Genomic DNA, 19,377 nt, shown 5'->3' on the forward strand with positions numbered 1-19,377 from the left:
ACTTCCTAAAAACATTTATGAAAAAGACAAATTGACAAGATATAATAGCTCATGATTTCAAAAGCATTTATGAAAAAAACAATTTGACAAGATATACAAGCTCATGATTTCAAAAGCATTTATGTAAGAAAAAACAAAATGCATTGATTCATAATACACAAACATTTACGTAAGAAATTTTGGTTCATTTGAGAAATGACTATTTGTAATATAAATATTACTCAAAGCATTTATTGAACTTCAAATCATTCATTTTAGAAATGACAATTTAAGAAAATAACTATTATTTTATATATAAATATTCATTGTTGAACAAAACAATTAAATAAAGAAATGACCATTTAATTCTTTAATTATTAAATACAATTTCAAAAACACTCAAAAAGTGACGACTTATATTTGAAGCCATCATTCTTTTTGTAAGCATTAAATGGTACTTGAAAAGCATTTACTCAAGAAATGACCATTTGTAAAATAAAGTACTAAACAAGCATTTATTATACTTATATACATTTAAACAAAGAAATGATGATTTGTAATAAAAATAAACTCAACGTCTAATGTACTACAAAACAATTAAATTAAGAAATGACCATTTAATTCTTTAATTATTAAATAGAATTTCAAAAACACTAAAAAAATGACGACTTATATTTGAAACCATCATTCTTTTTGTAAGCATTAAATGGTACTTCAAAAGCATTTACTTAAGAAATGACCATTTGTAAAATAAAGTACTAAACAAACATTTATTATACTTACATACATTTAAACAAAGAAGTGACGATTTGTAATAAAAATAAACTCAACGTCTAATGTACTACAAAACATTAATTTAAGAAAAGACACATTACAAATTAAAAACTCATTTATAATACCCCAACGTATAATGTACCTCAAATATTTAAATTTAGAAATGATGACTTATAGAAAGTATCATTATTTAAATACACCAAATATTTAATACTTAACAATTCTTTAATTTATGAAATGATGACTTTTTGAAAAAGCAACATATAGTACACATCATTTCACACCTTTTCTCATAGAAAGTTATTTTTGAGATAACCTTGCATCTCACATCACAAAAGGATAATTATTTCAAAAGCATTTCAAAAAGCAACGACTATTTTTTAAGACCTATATATACAAACAAAATAATATTTCAAATAAGACACATGTGAGCTTTCAAAGAGAAAATTTTTTACTCGACACACTGAAAAAGTGCTTAGAAAAAGAAAGAGAAAAAGAAAGAGAAAAAGACAAGAAAAGCTCTATGACAAAAGAATCAAGTGTGTGAAGAAAAAGAAAAAGAACATTTTGTTCTCCTGGGAGATTATTCTGCCTATGTTCAAAAGAGAGAACATTCTGAGAATCTTCATACGTGCATTCATACTCAACATATCATTCTGAAGGTTCTATAGGAAAGTATTGTAATTTTCTGTTTACTGTTGTATCTCTTCTCTTTTGAGAGAAGTAGATCTTTGTGAAAGATGATATTTTTCTTCTCTGTTGAGAGAAGTAGACCTCTATGAAAGTGGGTGTTTTCCTTCTCTGTTGAGAGAAGTAGACCTCTGAGGAAGATGGTGTTGTACTATTTATCCTGTAACACAGATTTTATAGTGAAAGGCTCAAGTGTTTTACTTGGGAACTGAACGTAGGTCAGTATAAATCCCGTGTTTATTGTGTTGTGCATTATTTTTTATTTTATCAATCTGCATCGTATTTCACTATTCACCCCCCTCTAGTGGAATTTTATTTGGTATCAGAGCAGGTTCTGTTGGTTTCGACATAACAAGTCTTCCAACATAATGACATCAACCTCTTATGCTCGTGATATCGAAGGTTAACACTCGTCTCACCCTCCTTTTTTCAATGGCACGAACTATGGATATTGGAAATGCAGGATGACCATATTCCTAAAATCTATAGACTTTGCTGTATGAAAAATTATAGAATGTCCATACACATCTCCATTTTCAGACTATACTTTATGGTCTGATGAAGAAAAAAAGATGCCAAACCTAAATGCAAAAGCTATGAATGCATTATACTGCGCCATTGATCAAAATGAGTTTAACAAAATATCAGTCTGTGAATATGCATATGATATATGGCACTCTCTAGAGGTTATCCGTGAAGGAACTAACAAAGTAAAATAAGCAAAAATCTCATCTCTAGTTCGAAAATACGAGCTATTCAAAATGAATAAAGATGAATCCATCAGAGAGATGTTTACCAGATTCACCAATATCACCAATTATCTTAAATCCTTGGGAGAAACCTATTCCCATACCAATAAGGTAGAAAAGATCTTGAGATCCCTTACAACTGACTGGGAGAGAAAGACCACAACTATTGAAGAAGCCCAAGATCTTTCCAAGCTCACTTTGGACAACTTAATAGGAAATCTTATGGCCTATGAAGTCCATATGAAAGAAAAAAGGGAAGAAGAACAACCTCCAAAGAAAAATCTAGCATTCCCAGCCATTTTTGAGAATGAGTACTCAGAAAAAGAATCTGAAATTGCGCGCTACTTACTCGGAGATTTCAATGCTTCATGAAAAAGAACAGGCTGTCAAATAAGCACAAAGAAAAGAAAGATTCTAAAGAAGATACCATGTACTATCAATGCAATAAGTGTTAGGAAAAACCACGAGCAAGAGACAATCAAAAGGAAACGAAGAATAAGAACGATCAAACTAAACACAAGAAGAACACAAATTTTACGTGGAAAAACCTCTCCTCAAATCCGAGAGAGAGTAAAAAACCACGGCTGCCCAGAGAGAAATATTATTGCTCTTAATCGATAGTTACAGCTCGGGAAAGAAAAGCGAGAATATAAACAAGGCAAGGGCGACAACCCTAACCCTAACCAAATCGGGTCGGATCCACTGAAAACCGGGTCCCAAACATAAGCCCCAGAAAAAATTTCTTCGGGGGGGGGGGGGGGGGGGCGCTGCCCCCCTATAACCCCCCGCCAGGGGCGGCCCCCCCTGGACCCCCGCCAGCGGGACCCGCGCCGGGGGGAGCCCCCAGACCCACCTTCCTGCAAGGGCAAAAACAGTGAATCAGGCTCCACAACTCATCAATAAGCCAGGTCACGTAAGACGTGACTGTCCTCTCCTAAAAAGAAGATCCAAAATCGAGGAACCAAAGAAAATGTTTTTCAAGAAAAAGGCTCTACATGCTCAATGAGATGATTCAGAATCATCCACCAGTGAAGTGTCAAGTGATGATGAAGCCGAAACTGCAAACATGTGCTTCATGGCAGAAGAAAACTTTATAAGTGAAACTTCTAACTTTTATTTTGAAGAACTTCTAAATGCTTTTCAAAAACTTTTTGAAGAATTTAGAAAAATAATTTTAAAAAAACAAGGTTTTAAAATTCAAGAATTTAGAGCTTTCCCAGAAAAATGAAAAACTCAGTATTGAAAATTCAGAGTTAAAAAAAAAATTATGCTTACTTCTGAAATCTCTTCTACTAGCTCCAAGACTAAAAATCTTCAAGTAGAAATTTCAGAATTAAAAAGTAAAACTGAAAACCTTATTAAAACAGTTTTTATGTTTACCAAAGGAAAAAAGAACCTGGACAAACTCCTATCCTCTCAAAATTTTTTTTTTACAAGAATGGTATTGGTTACTCTCATTATATAAACATATAAATATTTGTTTTTTATATTTGCAAAAATTATTGGTTCAAAGATTCTTGAGTAATAGCTCCAAAGGGGTTCTGGCATAGTGGGGATGGGGCCTAAGCGGGCTAAGCAGAAGCCGAAGGGTGGCACTAAGCTCACTTGCCAGAACAATGATTGTAAGTACAACAGGCAGAATCAGCCCGATTACGTTGGTGTTCTTGGAGATTTATCCGTTTAAATATAAGAAAAAGATAGTAGGGTACAAGAGCTTATATACTCTCATTGATTGACAAGTGTTTCCCATGATAGATCTCACGTCACATCGTTGCCAAATGACATAAACGTATTATGATTCAGGGTCACATCTTTCCTTTTCCCATAGATTGATGATTGGTCAGATACTTTTTTTACCCTGACTAATGGCATGACTTTAAGGTAAAATTAACAGTGTACAGAGCTCATAATATCAAGTGTTCCCTCCTTTTTGTCTGCGCTAACGGTGTCCCTATGTCTTGATGGGGTGCAATCACATGGCACAAAATTGGTTCACTAAGCACCTGATTGACCTTCATCAGAACCCTACAACTAAGAGGCCCTGTCCCCAAGATGGAGGATGATCAGGTGCACAAATATTTGTGCAATCATGTTGCACCTGATCTTGTCAGGTCTTGATATTGCACGGCTCATCGGTTTTGCTAGCAGCCCTTGTTTAAAAGTGAAATCATAAATTACATTCGGCACCTAGCAGTAAAATGGAGAAGTTACCGTACCACTCTTATTTGGCACTTCACATAACAGCTCTAAAAATCATAAAAATCCACCCAACTTATCAGCTATTTACAAAAAACAGGTCTAACTTTTCTTTGTTACATGCAACCAGTGGTAAAATCATAGTTACCAGCAGCGTTTCCCTGTGGGGAAGCATGCTTTCAAAGTGCAAAGCGCCACACTATGCTTCTCTCTTTTAAGGGAAACGTGGGGGAAATTCACTTTTCAAATCGCTTTCCTCTCGCATCTCTTTCGTTTCTCATTAGTTTTTACTTCGATTTCAACTCGGTTTCTCTTCACTTCTCTCTTGTTTATTATGTTTTTTATGTTATTATTATTTTTTTTCGCTTTTCACTTGTTTCTCCCTCGTTTTCTTCATGTTTGCTTTTTCGCTTCTCATGTGTTTTCACAATTGCTTCCAAAATGAATCACTTCATGCTTCATATTACTTTTTAGCACTGGCTTCCCTGTTTCCACTTCACACATCGCTTCTCGTAACTATGGGTAAAATAGCCCATCATAAACTGTGCAGTTAAGATTAGACTTTGGTGGCATTTTAGTCATTTTATTTTATTAATACAATCCACTGGAAAAATTATAGCTTTAATTTTCCTGCTACCTCTTGGAGGTCGATCTATGATTTACCTGCTACCAAAGTAAGGGTTTCTCCGTGAAAAAAAAAAAAAAAACGTTTGAATGCTGTAGAAGTCAGTACTTTATGCAAAAATGCTCAAAGCATGATGCCTCGAGCTGCTGGGTGGGTGGTTGGATTCATGTTCCGCAGAAGGAGGCTCCTCAATAAGTGTTGCCGTAGAGTCCACTTATGTGCGAAGCAAATGCACCTTAAGGGCACATTTGGAAGAGAGAAAAACTCTCATAGAAAAACAAAGTTTTCCCTACGAGAGTTTTTTTATATGAGAGGTTTTCCAAAAAAAAGCTTTTCGCTTGTTTGTGTAGCATGAGAAAAACAGAGTGAGAAAATGTGAAAAAATGAGAGAGGAGGGTCGTGATGGTGAGATGATGGGTGTGGTGGTGGAAGATGGGTGGTGGGGAGTGTAAAAATAATTTTTTTCTTGCTAGAGAACAATCCTCCACTCTCCCAATGGAGAAATGTTTTCTATAAAAAATTGTACTCTTTTAGAAAAACTCTCAGCGAAAAAGTCTCTCGCATTTGGGAGGGTCAAAAAATTCATACTAAATTTCCATTTTGCATCACTTTTTCTACATCTTTCTCACTTCCAAACGTGCCCCAAATGTGCATAAGTGGTTCATTTTAATAATAAAAAAAGTTCCGTTGTTTTTTTAAATAACTGATAAGTTGGGTGTTTTTTTGCAATTTAATCAAATTTAAAAGATTAATGGTTTTGCTTATTTAGATGTTATAGCCGACCACCATGTGTTCCTATCGGGATTACAACAAGTTTAGAGATCTTTTTCATACTACTAGTCTTTTTAATTTCTAGCATGTGAATTGTATGAGGAATGCATAGATTGGCCCATTGATCTCACTTTTCTTAAGAAAATCTCCCACATTTAGTGAACTTTCAAATGGAACTGACAAGATTGCATTGCATAAGCAAATCTGCTTTGTTAAGTTGTTAAAGTGTCAATGTCACAGCTAGGTGAGAGCAATGTTGTCATTATCGTGAAAATCGATCACCCCTGAATTGGCTATTGTATAGTCCGAAAATCGATACACATCACCCCTGAATTGGCTATTTTTAATAAATGTAAAAAAAATTAAAGTTAAATTTTTAAATATTATTTTAATGGTTCTAACATGTAATGTTTTTTTATTGTTTTTTGGCTGATACAGAATGATTCATTTGAAACGATTCCGGGCCGAGATACCGATACTGACAACATTGAGTGAGAGAGCATAGGATTTTCCAATGTAGGGATTTTTAATATTGTTGAAGAGCTTCCAGAGCAATCTTGGTAGCTGGTATCTTTTCAATTTGTTTTGGATAATCCAAGGGAAAACCCTCCATCATCAACTGCACATTGGCTAACGGCTGGTTGATAAAACCCTTTTGATGCTCTCTTCCGACAGTGCCCACTGGGGAGTTCGCCCAGCTTCTACCTTGTGGCAAGGGATGCCACCTGTGGGTTTCGAACTTGTGATGCCCTGTTGACTTGGTGATATTCACAAATCGCCCCTACCAGGGGAGCAAAGCCCTTGTGGGTTAGGAATATTCTCAATTGCTAAACTAAAAATGGCTGAACATGATGATAGTAATGGTTAAAAATATAAGAATTTTGTTTTGATGAAAGAAAGCACATACAACGGCTCATAATGGCGTATTTTGGGATGAAGGCGTAGTTGTTGTTGTTGTTGAAAGAAAGCACATACAACGGCTCAGAATGGCGATATTATCATACTGCGATGCTCTTCGGTTTAGTATGTTCAAATTAGGTAACTGAAATATGTTTACCAACCAAATATATTTCCGGGTATGAACCAAGATATTCACAGTTTTTTTTGAAATTTTCATGGTACGGATATGATCTAGATGTTTAATTTTATAGAAATAGACTCTTGGAAGAAGGATCTTTTAAGGGTTGAAAATCAATGACTTAGAATTTTTAAAAATATTCAAGCATAAAAAATCATATTTCTTGATCTGATTACGATGATCCAATAGTCAATTTCTAGCAAATGGACCACACCGAGTACATCTGCAGGATTATATTTGCAAAAAACCCTATGAAAATCTTGATTCATACTAGCAAACATATTTGGTTGGTAAACATATTTCAGTTTTCCGTATGTTCAAAATGGTATTTTCTTAGCTAATAAGTTGTAAGTTTCTTTTCTAAACGGCCCCCAAGAGGTTGCTCACATAGTCTCGAGCTTGTAAACAGGGAGATATGAGGATCCCATCTTTTGACATAGGATGATCATTACCATCCAGCTGAAGCATTTGCACAGATGGGATCGTTCCACATCTAAGTGAAAATATGGACCAATTCTAGCAGTTGACTAGATGGTTAGGATTGAATGTAGGATAAAACCCATCCTATATCAAATGATGAGATCCCTACTCGAGATATCCCCTATCCCAAGTTTGAGTTGCCATGTGAGCACCCCTTTTCAGAACTAATTCTGGCAGGCATATTCACTAAAATTTTAATACATTCCTGGAAAATTTTTCTTGCATGTTGCAAACATATAATCCCCAAGATATTTTCTATTAAACAAACCATGCAGATAAGATCCTTAAGGTATGATCTGCTTAAAAAGTAATTTCATACACACACACATATATATATATATATATATATATATATATATATATATATATATATATATAGATAGATAGAGAGAGTAGAATATGAATGGAGATTTTCATTGTTGTTTTTTCTTAAATTTCACTGTACGGATGCAATCTACATGCTAGGTTTTATGGAGACCTACTCTCGGATCAGCGAATTACAACACATAAGCAAGATCTTTTATGGCTTAAAAAATCAACTCAAATTTTTTATAAATATTCGAGCATCAAAAAATCATATTTTTCATAAAAAATACACGATCCGACAATCAATTCTTAACAAACGAACCATGCTGAATGCATCTACGTGGTCAGTCCCGGTAAGAAGTGCTGAAAATACCTAGTTCAGATTCCGATAAACATACTTTCAGTAAACATATTCTAATAACTCATATATATATATATATATATATATATATATATATATATATATATATATATATATATATATATATAGTCACTAGAATATGAAAATTAGAAATATGAGAACTAATGTGTGAGCCGCGATTTTCATATGATTTTTTTGTTCTTTTATCTTGAATCTGACCATAAGGATGTGATCTACATGTTTGGTTTTAGAAGATCCCGCTTTTGAATCATTTGATTTTGATGCGTATATGAGATTTTTTTAAGGCTTTAAAATCAATGGCTAGTAATATTCATAAATATTCAAGCATTCAAAACTTGCATTTTTCATAGAAAATACACGGTCCAATGGTTTATTCCTAGCGAATTTACCATGCCAAGTACATCCACATGGTTGAATTTGCAAAAAAAGTGTTGGAAATGCTTATGTTTTTAGTTCTCATATTCTACCTGTTAGCTTTTTAAGTTCATAGAGATGTGTTCTAATGCTCAATTTTATAGGTATTGACTCTTGAATCATTTGATTTTGATATGCAGTAGGTTTTTATAAGATTTAAAATTTTAAAGTATAAGAGTTTCATAAACATTCAAGGCTTAAAAATCATGTCATTTGACGAAAAAACATGTTCCAAGTGTTGTTTCCTAGCAAATTAATCACGCCAAACACATCTGTGGGGTCAGATTTGCGAAAAAGAACTAAAAAAATGCATGTTAACTTGCAGTAGGCAGCTGCCACTTATATATATATATATATATATATATATATATATATATATATATAGAGAGAGAGAGAGAGAGAGAGAGAGAGAGAGAGAGAGAGAGAGAGAGAGATGAACATATTAGGCCCTGTTTCTCGTTATGCCCTGTTCTGCCCAGTAGGTTTTAAGTGTTTTATGATAGATCTGAACCGTTAGATGTATTTAGCATGCTTAATTTAGTGGGAATCAGCTCTTGGATAATGTTTTTTTGATGAAAATATATGTTGTATGAGCTGGGAAAAAATGTTACCTTTATAATCATTGATTTTGGATCACCAAAAAAAACTATATAAAGTTCAGATTCCGATAAAAGTCAGTTTTCACTAAAAAATCTACAGATCACATCTATGGTGTTAGACATGAGAAAAAAATACTTAAAACTGTGATTTTTTAAGGGGCCTAAGGAGACCTAACAAAAAGAGAGCCTAAGGAATGCATTATATAAACAACACACACGTATATATATGAAAACTGAACATATTAGGCCCTCTTTTCTAGTTTTGCCTGGTTAGGCCCAATAGTTTGAAGTGTTTTATTATAGATCTGAATTATTAGATGTGTTTAACATGCTCAATTCAGTGAGAATGGACTCTTGAATCATGTTTTTTCAACAAAAAAATGTAATTTTATGAGCCAAAAAAATTGATGCCTTCATAGCCATTGATTTTGGATCATTGAAAAAACCTATAAACATGTCACATTTCGGTGCTCCAAAAGCAAGTTCCCACTAAAAAAAAACTATAAATCACATCTATCATGTTAGATGAGAGAAAAAATACCAAAAACTATGCTTTTTGAAGGGGCCTCTGGGAGCATAACGAGAAAACAGGGTAGAACCAGCGCATTACTTTATATGAGAACTGAACATATTGGCCCTCTTTTTTCATTCTACCCACATTAGGCCCATAGTTTGAAGTGTTTTATTATAGATCTGAATTGTTAGATGTGTTTAACATGCTCAATTTAGTGTGAATAGACTATTGGATCATGTTTTTTCGATGAAAAAATGTATTTTTATGAGCCAAAAAAAATTCATAACTTCATAGCCATTGATTGTGGATCACCAAAAAATCCTGTATACAGGTGAGATTCCAGTGATCCAAAAGCTGGTTCCCACTAAACAAAACCTATAGATCACATCTATGGTGTTAGATGTGAAAAAAAATAGCAAAAACTACAATTTTTGAAGGGACCTAACGAGGCCGAACGAACACATTAGTCTCTCTCTCTCTCTTTATATATATATATATATAGACACTGTGATTTTTACACTTTTAGCGGCCGTCGGTTAAATGTGTAATACACTTTAAAAAAAAATACATGCCAGCCCGCCGTTTCGCTGAATCCTATCAAACACTACCAGGACGACAGTAAAGTAAATGTAAATTTGATTTAGAATGACGTTATTTCTTACATGAAAGGTTTTTTTTCTTCTGTATATTGCTTTTTTAATTGGTTAAGCATCGTTTTTTCCCCTCCCAAATGTCTCCATCTAGTGGTTTTTAGTAATTCCACGTTTGCTTTAGGTGTCTTAAACAAAAGTAATTATCATGCCCTTCTCCGCGACAAAATGAAAAATAAAATAAAATAAAATGACTTTCGCGTTGTGTCCAAACAGGTTCATGCCTTCCTTGCTTTTTTGTTTTAAGAATGGCATAAAATGTCCTTTTAACATTTCAAAAAGACACGAGCTCTTAAGCTTTTAAGAATGACGCTTCAAAAATGAGATCTGATTAAGATGATTGATTATTGGGTATTAACGGAAAAGCTTAAGCGTTCAACCTTTTGATTATAGTTGATAATGACTCGGCTAAGGCCTTGCTTATAGCTACTAATCCCAGATTATGCTTTTATTAGCATATTAGGTTCTATAGAAAGCGATATTAGCCCCTCTCATATTTAAAAAGATTATCCTGATCTTCAGTCAACAAAGTAAGGTTGCTTTGAGATGTACTACAATTTGGGTCCCACTCTGGGCCATGACAAATCTAGACCCACTCATATGCTTGGTGTTGCGTTATGAAATAAAAACTGGGGCCTACCAATCTTATCCCATCATAAAATTCTGCAAAACCATCATGTTGACAAGTCTAGTTTTATTCAGTGCCAAACTTTAGGGTTTTCTGTTTGTTTGATATTTACAGGGAGTAACCGCCCTGGGTATGATATAGACCTACCCGCGCTGGCTCTGCCTGTTGTACTTATTATCACTGAACTCGCAGCGTAAAACTCTTTAGATCTGTCACAAGGACATGCTATTTTGGTGACGTGTTCCCCTCGCGACACAAAGTGACATGCTCAGACACATGGACACAGACATTGACATTGACATTGACATGTACATACAATAATTTTATATTATTTTAGTAAATTTTAATTTATAAGTATTATTTTAATTAAAAATGTATTTTAACATTAAAATATAAAAAAATAGTTTTTTTATTGTTTAGAACTATAAAAAAAATGTGCCCTTGTGTCTTATTTTCCAAATAATTTGCAAGGGTTAGAGTTAACAGATCCAGCAAAGCCAATGACATACAAGCTACCCTTTACACAATCTTAGAAATCTTGTTATCAGGATTTTCGTAGGAAGGGAAAATCATATGGAAATTTGCAAAATTTATTTTTCTTAAGAAACCTCGAGAAAGCATTGCATTTACTAAAGGTATGGACATATATATAAATGCAAAAGAAAGAGTAATTTACAAAGTCATCTGACACTTTTATTATTGCATTTAGTCATTTTTATTTATATATAAATTATGTTTCTAGGACACTCTTGATCCTAAAATAATTCAGTTGACCTTGTTTATTAAAAAAGGTGACTAAAACGCCCTCCTTTGATTTATTTAACAAAAAGACCATAAGATAATTTAGGGTGAATCATTATTGGACTGGACAATTAGGCATCCAACCCGTAACTTGCCATGGCCCAATTACAAGAGCACAAGTCTACCAACTGAGCTAAGGAGGAAATTGTCAAATGAAAAAAAAGGATGTAGTGGGGTTTTTGGTTTGAGTTGTGGATTTATAGTGGACATGACCCAAAGGTTGCTAGAATGTATGCACAACGGTTTGGATCTGAAACAGCTAAATACATGGGAGAGTCTGATCCGAAACAGCCAAAATTTGCAGAACCTTCATCCTGGATCTGACCCATTTACATCCCTAATGCAATTCAAATTTAATTTGAATCTCTTTGTTTTGCCATGTAGTGGTGTAGGATGGACTGATCACTGTGCTATTTGACCAGTTTTAAGGGTGTGCTTGAATTAGGGATGTAAGCTGTTTGATTTCGGATTGGATGTGGTCAATACCATGTTCGACTAATTGGATGTTAGCTAAACAGACTCGAATTCGGATTCAGATATGGATGGTGAAAAGCTCGTCCTAGGTCAACTATTTTACATTTAAACAAATTCAAATATCTGTCAAATTCGAATATTTGTCGGATCTGGTATAAAAAAATCAAAATCATATTCGCACATCAGTATTATAATCGGATATGATTTTGACTTACCAAATGCAACAAAATGGAAAATAAAATCCGATTCATTGACACCCCTAGCTTGAATGCTCAATCTTCATACTTGGATTTAAGATCTAAGCACTTGAAATACACGTATCTCTAGCAAAATATGAATTTTAGATCATCGCTTTGAGAGAGATCTAAAATTTGTTTACCTTGAATCTTGGCACGGGTTTCACATGGCTGTAAGATCTGAGGCACTCAAACGCACCCTAATTGAATCAACTTTGCAAATCAGTCTTTGGAGATGAGGCTTAACACCACCTTGCACTAGCTAGTAGGCCCAGTCAACCTAGGTCATGGTCTTCTGAAAACAAAAGTCCTAGAAGGGTTGAGATTAGGGTTGTCAACGAGTCGGGTTTACCTAGACCAAACCCTATAGGATCCAAAAATGGTGATAAATAAGAAGACCCGAGTCCAGACCCAAAGGTCCGATTAATATATGGATCCAGGTATACTTTGTGAAATTTTATACCAGACTCGGGCCTGACCCTAGTTCCGATTAAGACCTGCAGTTCTTATCCGATTAATATATGGATCCAGGTATAGTTTGTGAAATTTTATACCAGCTGAGGGCTGACCCAGTGTCTGTGATGACCCACAATTTTTCAATGTAAAAATGATAAAAAATAGTATTTTATCGGGTCTGGTTCATGTAGTTCTTTTCGAGTCCAGGTATGGTTTCTCTTATTAGACTTGAATCTGGGTCAGGTCTGGTTTCACCTGGGTCTGAACCAAACCCGACCCGTTGACACCCCTAGTTGAGATGGTCATTTTCACAGAAAGAGGCATAAATGTCAAATTCAAGTTGTTTAAGGACATACATGTCATTGAATGCCAGACCTAACTAAAAAATCCTTTTAACAGCATAAATGTCCAAAAGAAGGTATAATTTCCCCCTTCCTCCTTTTCTCTCCACTCCTCGGATCTCTCGCAGTCCCTCTCACACTTTCCATTTATTTTATTGCAACTAAAATACAAAAAATATACCCAATCAACAACGCATAATAAATTAAAGAAAAGCAGACTCATTTTCGAGGAAGATGTTATGCCTAGTTGTCATTTTTTTCAAGTGACTAGTCTACCCTTGAACGGCTTCAGTGAAGGCCTCAACTGATAAATTTATTGACCAATAATGCCCCTTAAAACACCCATTAAGACTTCCTTACTTGGGTGAAGCCAATGAGATCAGGGTGATACAAGTGTATTTGATGAAAATGTGGGAGTTTATGAACTTGGTCCGTCTCAAGTTAAAACTGGGTTGGCTTAGGTTGGTTCATCTCATGCAATTGAATTTTTTGAAAGGCAAGCTGGGCTTAGGCTCATGCAATTGAATTGAAATAATCACAAATTAAAGAGTTGTCTTAGACCAATAATTGTCACATAAACACGGTTTAGCTAGCTTTGATTCTGCAAGTAATTTGATCGACTACACTCATAGCAAGCATCACCAAGTACATGTTCACAGTGTGCCAAAACAATTAAGAAGGTTAACTGATGACTCATTGCAAGTATATATAGCACGAGTTAGACGCGCACATTCCTCCTTGCTATTTGACTTGAATATTGAAGGCTCGTTTAAGATTGCATATCAAACCTTGATTTGGCCATGATCAACATTTGAAATCCTCGAAAGCTCGTTTTCAAAGCACAAAAACAACATGCTTTCTTATGATTTCATAAACTTTAATAGAAAACTCGCTTGCCCTGATATGAAATCAAACTTTGCTGATGTTAGAAATTAACTTTTTATATATGTTAAAACAAATTGTTTTATATTTTAAATATATAGTAGAGGAAGCTGCCTACCTCGTTTCATGCTTACTGCAGCCTACCACAATACTTGACCCCGCGAACAAGGGGTTTTTAGGTTGTTTTTTTTTTTAAATCTGACCCCGCAGATGTGTGCGTTTGCTAATGAACAATACTTGGACTGTGTTTTTTTGATAAGAAAATATATATTTTTAAGCTTTGAATATTTATGATACTTATAAAAACTTATCCGCACGTCAGAATCCAAAGATGCATGGGTCGATCCCTATAAAATCAAGTACGTAGAATACATCTGTTTAATCAGATTTGGGAAAAATACGAAAAAGGACCCTTAAAAAACCCCAGTAAGCTGTGGTAGGCATGCATGGATCAGAGTCAACAGCAACCCTCTACTCTTAAATGTATACACTTCACGCTACTTCTTTCACGGTTGCACCCATTTCTTAGTTTGGTAACTATGATCTCAAGAAAGGGTTGACTAAGATAGATGGATGGTTAGGTTTCACTATCATAATTAAGTGGTCTGGGGTTGGAATCCCATGAGATTATCTCTGAGTTCCCTGAGTTTGCAGCCAAACCGAATCAGATCTTGATCTAGCTTCTGCGAAACATATGTGATCCAGTTGACCAACTTGAATATGAGGGGGGCAATAAGGTAAGGTAAGATCTCAGAACCCCAAAATCCAAGAGTCAGTCGTTGTCTGAAAACCATGAGGATGGTTTAGACAATATAAAAGTCACCCCAGATTCCCTTCTCTCCCCAAGAAAAACAAAACAGACGTCTTCCGAAATCTGCTCCCTCCTCCCCCACTCTTATGGTGCTCCACCACCACTACTCCGGCCACCACCACCACCACCACCTGCGCCTCTAACTCGGACCAGAACCCCCCGATCGAGCCCACCCATGAGAGACGACGCTTCCTGGTTCGCTCACTGGGATGAGGAGCTCCCCTCCCCGGACGAGCTCATGCCCCTCACCCAGACCCTCATCACGCCCGACCTCGCCGCCGCCTTCGACATCTCCACCACCACCAACAACAACAACCACAACGGCTCCCCTCCACCGCCTCCGTCACTGGCGCCTCCCACCCAGCCGGCCTCGTCGTCGGCCGACGATTTCGACCCGTCGGCCGGAGCCGGCGACGAGCCCGCCCGCACCTTGAAGCGACCCCGCCTCGTCTGGACTCCCCAGCTGCACAAGAGATTCGTCGAAGCCGTCGGCCACCTCGGCATCAAGAACGCCGTCCCCAAGACCATCATGCAATTGATGAACGTCGACGGCCTCACCAGGGAGAACGTCGCCAGCCACCTCCAGAAGTACCGACTCTACCTCAAGAGGGTGCAGGGCATGTCCGGTGTGGACTCCGGAGGCAGCGGCGGTGGCGCGCCCCCCGGCCCGACCTCCGCCTGCGACCACCTCTTCGCCTCCACCCCGATTCCCCCCCACCACCATTACGAGAACCACCACCTTCTCCCCTTCGTGCCCATCGGTTTCAACCCTTCTGCTGCTGCGGCGGCTGCCGCCCACCACCACCATTTTTTCACGGGCCCGCCTCCCCCCGCTGGCTTCCCGGCGTTCGATCATAGGTACTTGGCTCGGCACCAGCCTGTCCACAGGGTGGTGCCGCCTGGAGCCGGGGCGGTGATGGGGAAGGCGAGGGAGTTTGGGAGCGTGGTGGATGAATTGCGGTCGGACTCGACAACGACGACAACGGGGATGGAGACGAGGAAGGTGCTCACTTTGTTCCCGACGGAACATGATTGATCAAATTGGGTGTGGCCGAGGGGGGAGGTTCATTGGTGGTGTTGGTAGCTTGGTATGTTGGTTCCTAGTGCAAATTGAGCTCACCTTCCTTTTTCTTTTTTTCTCCTTTTCTCTTCGACTGAATCGGAGCAAGGTGGGAATTGGGTGTTGTTGATCGGAAGGGGATTGCATTCGGTATTTGATTTGGGTATTCATGATTGAGGATTAATTGAGTTGGGTTTTCAATTTGGGGAGTAAGGAATTGATGAACAGAGAGTAAGTCAATTGGGTTTTCAGTTTAGGGAATTGGGTGTTGATCGTCAGGGTGAAAGTAAATCGGGTTCCGATTCATGATTTCCCTTTTTCTTTTGATGTTGTAGCTGTTCATAGTTTCTTCTATCCCTTTGTGGGTAGATTTGAAATAGATGAAGCCGCTCATTAGTTGTTCCCAATGATTCTCAGAATTGCGCTCTTTTTTCTGTTTCTTTTCTTTTCTTTCTATTACTGGATTTATAGTTATCTATGAGGGTGAAACTTGTTGGTTTAGCATTAGACATGTTCCCATCAATTGAAAGTTGGCTTAATCGTGTGCTCTGAAATAGAAGTGGAAGTTGAGTGAATGATGCTCTTTTTTTGTCAAAATTGGTTGAAACGCAGCTTTTTGTTTAATCAATTCAACAAATGGCCCATGTTTTTATTGGAGGTTGCTTTTGTGAATCATTTGGACTGTTTTGCTTCTACCTTGGAAGTATGTTTGAGTGTGGTTTACGTGGACCTTCTTTTCTTCTCAATTCTGTCATTTATGCTACCTCTTGTGTTTTCTCTGTTCATATTTCAAATATAATATGCTTCGAGGTTTGTTTCTCCTTGGCTTTTCTCTTTGATTTTTTTCCTCATGGTTTCTTGAATTTAGAGCAGAACAATCTTCAGTGGAGAACGGGAATTAGTAACTTGGAACTGCTAGATAATAAGTTGGTGCATGGCATATAGAATCGTTACATAGATCTTAGCTGTTTGGTTTCCGACATTCAGAGATGATAATAAATCTTAGATAGGGGTGATTATCTGTTGCCACAATTCTAAGTGTATATTTTCATCTTTAGGAACTTTGGCTTTACCTCTTGGGTTAAGGTTGTTGATGTCTATTGACTGATGCATGTATGTGCTTGCAAATTTATTTGCACTGATGTCTGATGCACGCATATATAACTTATTTATATATACATCTATCATGGTAGACCACACAGATACACAGTATATGTATGCACATACTGTATGAATGCCTGTGGATATGCGGCCATGTCTAATTTCTCAAAATTGTGAATAGGTGAATTTCTACTTCATCTGACTACCACCATTTTTATTTTCTAGGTGTTTTAAATATAGTTTTTTTTATTTGGAAACTGTCTTGCAGCATTTTGTACATGAGACTCTAGATATGGCTTCTCGGAGTTTCTGGTTTGGATCCTTTGTTTCATAGAGTTGTTAGTGACTCCTAGTTATGTGTCTTTGACATACATTTTAGCTATTGTATATTGGATTTTTATAGAAGGTTGGTGTTGTCAATATGATGAGTGGGTGTTCCTAGGTCTGTCTCTAAACCTTTGTGTTTGGAGGGTTTTGTCCATATCTGGTTTTGTTCTAATCCACCTGCTGAGCTGGAGGATGAATGGTCATCGAATTGTTTTCAGTTCTGGTGGACACTGTAATGCGGTAAGACCAATGTGCCCTTGTTTATTTCTGAAATTGTATGTGCCTCCCTTAATTAAAAGCTAAATCTACAATGAAAAATAGTTTACTAAACAACTTGGATGCATCCATTCTGATATACTTATTTTTCTGCAAGAAATTCTTCTGCAAACTGATGACTGACTTCCCGTGTAAAACAGAGGCTGCTATTAGTCCTTTCTACCATAGGACTATCATCCAACTTGATAGTGAAAATGATGCATGGCAAGCCAGATTATATATAATAGTCTCAAACAGTACACGCACCTTGATTCTTCATTTCCTAAGCAGATGGACCAGTGTTGCGTGATGGCTTTGGTTTGCTAGTTCATCCGTGTTGCATCTTGGCTTCAATTCTGCGAGTTCAGTTGTATACACTACTTGGAGTTGCTTCTTCTTCCTCTTATTTTAAGATTTCACTTTTCCCTGCATATAAACTTACTTTCTTAATTATGATATTTCTGCATTATTTCTTAAGGACTCAAAAGATGACTCCTACATATGCTCTCAATCTTTCCACCGTGTTGCTGGTGCCTGATTCATGGACTTGAATTACACCGACATTGTTGAAACTTTGTTCTGCAGTCTGGATAAGTTATAGGCTTTGTGAACCATGGAGTTTCTAGAAACTGCAGTCTGGAAATTCGCCTTCAGGGCTTCCTTTTCGCTGTTATTGTTGTTACTACCATTGTGATGAATGACCCCACGACTGTTCATCATGCGCATTCCTTATGCTCATTTATACTTATCCATTTGCAAGAGCTTGATTTAACAGATCCAATGAACTACTTGTTTTCTGTTTTCAGACAATGGCGTAGAAGGTACTCACTTTTGCCACCATTCCTTGTTTTGGCCGAGACTAGAGAAATATGTCAAACATGGCCAATTCAGTACTCAGAATATGTTAACATTGTCACTTGATTTTTTTGTTGACGGTTTTACACTTTTGTCGCTTAAAAAATTAGACACATTGGGGTCCAAGTAGTCGCATGAAAAAACCAGTCACCATCTAAATTGTCTCCTAAAAAATCAAACGCCTAACGGAAATTGGTCATGTTTGTTATATTTTCTAGCTTGTAGTTAGTAATGGTATTTCCAATAAAAGTGTGGGCCACCTAATGTGGATTTCCAAATTTGAAAACCAAAACGCTGGTTATTCAAAAAAGAGTTTGGATTTGAAAAATGGATCCAAATTTAAGAATGGCACATGATAATTGTGGGGTTTGTTCTTTAAGTGCCACACATTTTTTCTTTCGATGAGCAGGGATTAACCGCTCTAGGAACTTTAGAATCTTCGCTTTAGCTTGCAAGTGATTAACACCTTGTACGCGGATCTAATTAAAAAAGGTGAGGTTGATGGTGTGGACACTACCAACGCTCAAAAAACCATAGACAAAAACAAATATATGAAAATTAAAGATAAATACACTCTAAATAAAATAAATAAATAAATAAATAAATATAAGAGAAGTGAACTCACCACGAGCTTATGTAGCCTTCTTAAGACATTGACTTCGATGAGCGACAAATATGACACCTTCATAGGGCATGAGCTTATGGAGGTTCAGAACCAGCATAATGAATCTTAGGATAGGTGATCTAGACTTAGATTTGACAGGTAAGTTCGATAGAGTGACAACACTCTTCTTGAGTTAGGCTCTCAATATGACATGGCTTCCTTACTCTAATTCTATATGGCTGGACTAGAAGAATAAATCCTTATTTATAGATTTTGAAATGGATTTGGGTCTCGATCTTGAAGATTTTGGGTTCAAAAATTCAGACCAGACTTTCGATG

General features: G+C 36.6%; 1 pseudogene across 1 annotated transcript; it reads left to right on the forward strand.

Annotated features, from left to right (window-relative positions):
• Positions 1-14,875: 14,875 nt before the first annotated feature.
• LOC149836508 (transcription factor MYBC1 pseudogene) lies at positions 14,876-18,066 on the forward strand (annotated as a pseudogene). The gene has a single exon (XR_016432026.1). The product of XR_016432026.1 is annotated as a transcription factor MYBC1 pseudogene (transcript).
• Positions 18,067-19,377: the final 1,311 nt, after the last annotated feature.

The sequence above is a fragment of the Nuphar pumila genome, chromosome 5, assembly GCF_984573655.1.
Source record: "Nuphar pumila chromosome 5, dmNupPumi1.hap1.1, whole genome shotgun sequence".
In the NCBI taxonomy this organism is placed as follows: Eukaryota; Viridiplantae; Streptophyta; class Magnoliopsida; order Nymphaeales; family Nymphaeaceae; genus Nuphar; species Nuphar pumila.